General features: G+C 32.3%; 1 long non-coding RNA gene across 1 annotated transcript; it reads left to right on the forward strand.

The window, feature by feature from the left end:
- Window positions 1-165: 165 nt before the first annotated feature.
- On the forward strand, window positions 166-7,788 carry LOC149056648 (uncharacterized). The gene is made up of 3 exons (XR_016190708.1): window positions 166-304; window positions 6,697-6,892; window positions 7,653-7,788. It is a non-coding gene; the product is annotated as an uncharacterized LOC149056648 (long non-coding RNA).
- Window positions 7,789-7,990: the final 202 nt, after the last annotated feature.

Below are 7,990 nucleotides of genomic sequence, written 5' to 3' on the forward strand. Positions count from 1 at the left end.
TAATAATAATAGTGCAGACGGTTTTGCAGGTGAGAAAACTAACAGGGTGAAAGTCATTTTTTTTTTTGATATTTTGTGTACGAAAATCGATTTCGTAGGATTTTTCGAGCCACGTCGCGAAATCACAGCTGGCCATCTATTATTTTTGTGTCGTTACGCTGTCGACACGTGCGTTTGGACACAAGTAATAATACAATGACAAAACGGATTTGCGATTGTTTGGAATATCATCAGTCGTTTTGTGTCACTGTTATTGAACACAATCAACATTGTTCGATTCAACCGATTTGCAAAAACAGAAATGGTAAGAGCGACGCATTACTATAATAGTTAAAGAAATAAGCTATAGAGATTAAGGTCACTAGATGTCTGTTCAGATAGGTCAGAGTTCTTTCTTCTATATACAGGGTGATTCGTTTAAGTGGGTACACTAATTATCTCGAATAGTATTTACTTTTTTTCAAAATATTTTTTCACATGGTTTCAATTTGTTAAAAAACCAACGTTTTTATTAAAAAATTATATTTTTAAATTTTTTTTATCCTTATCATTTTTTAAGTTTTTTACTTTTTTGAATGACAACATAGAGTTTTAATTTCATATTCCAAAGCAGAATATTTTTCTAAGTATTTTGATTCATAAAAATCGAATTTAGGGCTAGTAGTTTTTGAGTTATAAGTATTTAAAGTTTAGATTGGCAGAGTGGAGTGGTACGGGGTTACCCCGCAAAATGTTTGTGCACTACTCCGCTTGTCTAAACTTTAAATACATATAACTCATAAACTACTCGTCCTAAATTCAATTTTTATGCATCAAAATACTTAGAAAAATATTCTGCTTTGGAATATGAAATTAAAACTCTATGTTGTTATTCAAAAAAGTAAAAACTTAAAAAATTATAAGGATAAAAAATATAATTTTTTAATAAAAACGTTGGTTTTTTAACAACTTGAAACCATGTAAAAAAATATTTTGAAAAAAGTAAATACTATTCGAGATAATTAGTGTACCCACTTAAAAGAATCACCCTATATAGTTAGTATCGATATAGGCCTTAAAACGACTGTTGATTAATAATATAAGACGGTTTGACCAATATCCATTCGTTTATTTCATTTCCTAAATGAAGGATCTCCTCAATAAGCACTTTAAGCCTTTATTTTTGTAATACTTAAGTATTAAGTTATATATTTTGTAAGTTTTATGATGAATATATTATGTTTTTACTGTAATTATAATACCATATGTAGTTAACTTTTTTTATTTTTATTTTTCAACGATTTTAATCGATAAAATAAAATATAATCTTATCTCGTGGAAAGAATTTTCAACATATATTTTTGGGCTGGATATACATAATTTTTCACACCACGCAATTGCATGGAAACCATACAAAAACTACAATTGTATTGACAAAATATATAGTTGAAAGTTATAAAAACAAATTAGTTTGACAAATTAGAATTAGTATAATAATAATAATTATTATTATTTTATTATATTTGTACAATTAGAACAGCGACCGTCGAAAACATATCATAAGTTTAGAGTAACGGGGAAAACACCAGATACAATTTTTATAATGTCCTTTTTCATGATAAGGTAAGATTAAAATTTATGTGTGACGTAATAGCCGCAGATACTATTATAGTCGAAGAGAATATATTCAAAAAAATAGTTTTCTCAATATATTGGTCATAATAGCTATAATCACCTGTCAACTAAAATTTGTATTAATATAATTGCAGCAGTAATCCGATATGTGTGAAAAAGTGCACGTTATTATATGAGTTCAAATAAAAATAATTGTCAGCAAGATGCGTGCGTTTGTTTCGAGTACAATATTGTTCGTCTCCCCGAAAATCGCGTATATGCAAATATGACTTCTATCGCCAAAAAAAAAATAAAAATCGTCCAATTAATTTATATAATAATAATAATAATCATTATTATTATAATTATCACGAAAACGCGTCGAGCGAAAAAAATTAAAATTAAAACCGTCGTCTTCGTTGCTGATGCTTATGCCGACGCTGCAGTCACCGCTGCTTCGCGTCTACACTTAATAATAATAATAATAATGCAGTGTGCGACGTGCACTTGGCTTTTCGAAAATCATACGCAACCCACTCGTACATAGCTACCCACCCCCGTTCTTGGAATCCGGCGTGGCGAGGGGTCGAGGGTAGATCACGATGGGATTTTCCACGGCCATTGTAGGAGGGGGTTGGGGTGGTCGGTCGCTAATTAGACAGCGGAAGGAAGCCGTGCGTGTCATAAAACGTGACGACCGGAGTGCACCTACCATCAGTGTGTGTGTGTGGGGGGGGGTGGGGGTGCGGGATAGGGTAGGGGACCGGAGACTCGGCAGGCACTATATAATATATGTACTCGCACCGTCGTAGTCGTCCTGTGACGGAGCCTAACCCGTCGATCGGCACGTCCGACCTCTTTGTCTTTATAATATGTATACATATATCCGAATCGCTGCTACGAGTGTTGCCCACCCCTGCCCACCTACAGCAGTGCTACCCACCGCACCGCTCCCTCCACGAGCGTATAAACAATACGATCCGCCAAAAGGGGTAAGTCCACACGGGAAATCGCGTTCACGTCCGGTTCGCGTTTATATTTTTCTCGTACACGTCGTCGGACCTACATCGGATTATCCGGTGTCGGGTTTGCGCTATGCGGGCACGTGTTTCATATATCATTATTATTATTAGTAATTTTTTTTACAGTTTATTGGGCCTCTAAGACCATCCCGTCTCACAACCATTGCAAGTTTTCATCTTTCTGTCCATCCGCTATTCAGTGCTAAATTTCTCCGATTGGAATCGCCTCCCATCCGTTCGACACGTTTTTTTATACAATAATGTCTTATCAGAGGCCTTTGACCTATTTGTTCAATCACTGCATGCGTTATAGTGGATTTTGGCTCCTCCAAGCACGACCAGCCACCGCAATATTCTACTTCTGATAATCTGTAATATATGTCCGAACTACCATATATATAATTAAGTTTCCAGCTCTTTCTATTATGTTTTATCGTCATTTTCTGTTGAATTTTTTTTTTTTTGCCACCGTCGGACCGTCGTCGTTGTCGTCGGCGTCGCTGATGGAGTGATGGTTACTCCTCTACAGCCGGATATTACAGTGGTCGTACCTATTTATAATAATATTAACTGCACGACAATTTTAATAAAATGCGCAAAACTAAATTTAGGCAATGTCTATATTTTTATAGTGCCAACATCCGGATTTCGCGCTACCATAACGGTGGCGGCGGCGCTGCAGTGCACATCAGCTGTTGCGGATTCGAAATCCCCACAAGCTTATGGAGTTTACTTGATATTTCACCCCGTTCGCTCATTTCTCGAGAAGTAAATGTTATATTTATGTTTCGACGTCGAAAAATAATATGTGGCATATAGTAGCGTAGTCTAGAAAACACTATACAGGGTCGTGTAACAGATAGACCTGACCAAAAGAAAAAAAAATTATGCTAATACAACGGATGACTAAAATTGTTAATATTATAATATGATGATGGGTAAATAATTTAAGAAATATACTCATGTTGGAATGTTCTCAAAATTATATATTTTTTAAAAGCTACCATCACGTTCCGAATCAATCAAACCAAAAAAATATTGCATTTAAAAAATCTAAAAAATATTTTTCCATCAAAATTGTTCTTATAATCAGATTCACAAATAAGCTATTTTGAATCTATCCAACATTTTTTTTATTAAATTAAAATTTTTTTATTTTTAGTACTAAAAAATAAATAAAAATATTAATTTGAATAAAAGTTATTCAAAAAGTCAGTGCTATCTGTTAAACCTTGTATATTGGAAAGCCACGGACAATTAAAAAAAAGCGGGTAAGTCGTGTAAGTCGCTCTGCTGTACAGTAGGTTACAAGTGGGTTACTGTAATGGATGGAATTAAATTTGAATCCAATGATATTATATCATTGTATGCAAAAAACGATTCTGAGCGAAGACGGTTTATCTGTCTAGGATATATTATAGATTATTAAAAATTTTCAAATCTTAGTTTAAAAAAGAAAATTTTTCATGAATTTCTAGCATAAAATAATTTGCGAATTTTCGTGATTTATACATAATATGTTGTCAAAACTTAAACTTTGAATGCTTAAAAAAAAAATTGTGACTATGTATTCCTTTTATTTTGCAACTGCTATTGTAAAAATATGTTAGGAGCCTTGTATTAAATTTTCAAATCTTAGAATTAAAAAGGAAAACTTTTATGAATTTCTATCTAAGATAATTTGAACATTGCCGTAATTTTTACGTATTTAGTCAAAATTTGAACTTTAAATGCTTATAAAAAAAAATTGTGACTATATATTTCTTTTATTTTTCAATTGCTATTGTAAAAATATATAATGAGCCTTGTATTAAATTTTCAAATCTTAGATATAAAAGGAGAATTTTTTATCAATTTCTAGCATAAAATAATTTACGAATTTTCGTGATTTTTACATAATATGTTGTAAAAATTCAAACTTTGAATGCTTATAAAAAAAAATTGTGAGTATGTATTTCTTTTATTTTTCAACTTCTATTGTAAAAATATGTTAGGAGCCTTGTATTAAATTTTCAAATCTTAGAATTAAAAAGAAAAACTTTTATGAATTTCTATCTAAGATAATTTGAACATTGCCGTAATTTTTACGTATTTAGTCAAAATTTGAACTTTAAATGCTTATAAAAAAAAATCGTGCCTACGAATTTTTAATATTTTTTAACTTCTATTGTTACAATGTGTTAGAAGCCTTGTATTAAATTTTCAAGCTTTTCTACCGAACAAATACATTTTTATCGATATTTATAGAAAAAAAAACTAATAATGATCGAAAATTTGAAATGCCTATGAATAGTTCAACTTAAGTCGAAATTTTTTGAAAATTGCATGGTGGATAGAATATACTTATATAAACATTAGGTGAAAATTTCATGTATCTATGGTATTTGTTTTAAAGTTACATCAAAAACCAAAATCGATTTTGTCAAAAAATGAGTGTGCGTAAAATTTCCCGTTTTTTCCCTTAATTTTTAGTTTGTTTTTCTCAATTATTTAGAAAAGTATTAGGAATTTTTCACTTTTTATCCCCCAAAGTACCAACTAGATTCACTTTCTGATCGAACGAGGTACTGAAGTCAAAAATCGAAGCATTTTTACTGCCCCAAAACGTGATGACAGACAAAAAAAAAAAAAAAACACATCATGGTAAAATCAATACATTCATCGCTCCGCTCAGAATCTAAAATGTCCACTACAATAGGGAGACGGTATAAAAAATTGGTTATCTATCTACATTATATATATATATATATATATATATATATTGAATTCGGTACTTATTAATTTGTCATTTTTTTTTCGTTTTTTTTTTCTTAATGATCTTGAAATTATTAACTATTTCCGCTTTGACATATGAGGCCATTAGCATTACATATTTTAATATCATACTAAAAAAAAATAATTAGTTATTATGTAATATACATGAAACAAAAAAAGTACATAAAAATGAATAATTACGGTCGTTAGTTTTTAAGTCTCATAAATAATTGGAGAATTCGTGTGGCTTTGAAAAAATGTATGGTGCTTATTACTTCGTTGTCTGGATTTGGACCAAGACTTGTTCCGATGTCATGGCCTATACAGTTTAGTTCTTTTCTTGGTTTTTCGTGTATTTTGCATTTTTCGAAGATGTTGTTTTTGATTGTGATTGTTATCATTAATTATCATATGTATGTATTTAAAGGTGGGTATGAAAATACACAATGTTTATATACACGTGATCTTTTTTGGTGCAAAATTTTTTCTGATCTTTGCATCTTCTGCAAATACGTACATGTATTAAATTTAAGTTTGCTACAGAGTTGTAGTGTTGAGTATACAATGTATTGTATAATATTATATTATTGTCATAATATCATAGTACTAAAAACGGTCGTACCGAATATTATATGGCACGACAATAGATATTAATTTTACACGATATTATTTAAATTTAAATCACACCGACGACGACGGTCGACGGCTGCTATTTAGCGCTGAAATTTATTGTGCTAGGAATTCAGAAAACGTCGGTCCGCAACACTGGTCTATCAACCCCAAAACGTTTTGATCGAAATTCGTGAAGAGGTTACTTGAAGCGCAATCGGTAAACTCTCGAAATATTATGATTTAAATTACTGCAGCTGGTGGTGCACAACCGGCGTGGCGGTATTATTTCCTTCACTTGTTGTAATGCAAACGATACATTTTATTACTATAACAACTGCAGCAGAACTTTTTAAGTCCAAAACGACGCTGTACGGTAGCGATAATATGAATTATACTGCACGAAAATCCGGGCAATGCCATTAAATAGGCTGCACAAGAGCCGCTGCAGTATAGTGCAACTATCGGAAGTGTTGGCCGGGTGTCCGGTGTGCAATTCGAAAGCACCCCCCTCCCGGGGGGGGGTCGAGGGAGGGCTCCGACTCCCAAGATTTCTTATAATATGTGATAGGTATTCAGTAACAATTAATAATTGGACACAATGGAAATGATTTAGGTACTCATTTGCTGCCGTAAAGAGTTTGATTTTATTAAAACCATATTGAGAAAACCATATTTTTATAAAGCTTAATATATTGACAGATTTTCATTTTAACAGCTGCAGGTAAGGGCCCCAGTCTGGAAATTTTCACGTGGGCCCTCATCATCAACTGAAATCATCATCATCGCCACTGTAATGGCGGGACACATACATGTATATAATGTTCTCAGACGTAATAAAAATTCCTGTCAATGGCCTGACAAAAGCGTCAACATCGAAGGAGAATTTGAGCTTCCTACTCGATGTCCCTCGGGTATTTTTCAATGCAAATAATATTCAATTTGATCGTACAGTATTAGTAGACTCAGTGGCGTATTTTGGGCTGTTTTTTTTTTTTTGGGGGGGGGGGGGAGTCCTCACTCCTGGTAATAATTTTTCTCCACAAATATGAGTTCATTATAAATTCGAATCCACTCGCAGTATACCTTAATAATACCTTATAAGTGGTAATTTATTTTCTAAAAAAATCTTAGCGCCGCTGCCTAAATATTTGATCATAGTAAAATAATGACAAAAATAAAGTATAAACGATTTAACTGAATATTGTATTAAAAACAATAAATTTAACAATCAGATGTACACCAATAATTTCGTATTCGAATAAAAATAATAAAGCGATGGCCAACATAATACAGCTGGCCCGACACCACAAAACAAAAACACAACATTCTAAGAATTACGTTCCTATACTCTATAGTAGTGTTCACCGTTTAGGTACTGGAAGTTTAAAAACAACATTTTGCTAATTTATAAAATCAACGCTAACAATTCCTATTATCTGGTATAAAAATAATATGAATAAATTCCATTATTCAAAACAATTTTAAAATATTCCCTCATTCGTCAACGATATTTTGCGATACTTCAGTAACGAATAGAACTAGAAAAAATTGGGTTAGAGCTTTAACCCCCAAAACACCCCCACCACCACCACCACCACCCTAAATACGCCACTGATTGTAGTACCTATATGTGCATTAATACATATTTTCGTATTTTTGACTTAATAACAGATGCTCTTCATCGTATCCCGCACGCCAACCATACAAGGAAATCATGAACCTAATAAAATTTCGTCGTCCTGAAGCTGCGGAATTTTATAAAAAGTTGTGATACCAATAACACACTGTACAGTAAGTTATATACGACATGATTTCGGGAAATCAATATAATTTGGAAACTCCGACGTGTCTTGTTTTTTCCCTATTTCACATGACTTGGTTCTTTTCCGAACGATATCCGAATATAAGGAAGATTTTTTAAGGATGATCGAATTTAATTCGATTATTTATTATTTAAGTATTCCGAACGTTATATCGATGCTGTTTACTACATTTCGATGTTCATGATT

Source organism: Diuraphis noxia, unplaced genomic scaffold (assembly GCF_037042655.1).
Source record: "Diuraphis noxia isolate RWA-SAM2 unplaced genomic scaffold, SU_Dnox_SAM2 contig0003, whole genome shotgun sequence".
NCBI lineage: Eukaryota > Metazoa > Arthropoda > Insecta > Hemiptera > Aphididae > Diuraphis > Diuraphis noxia.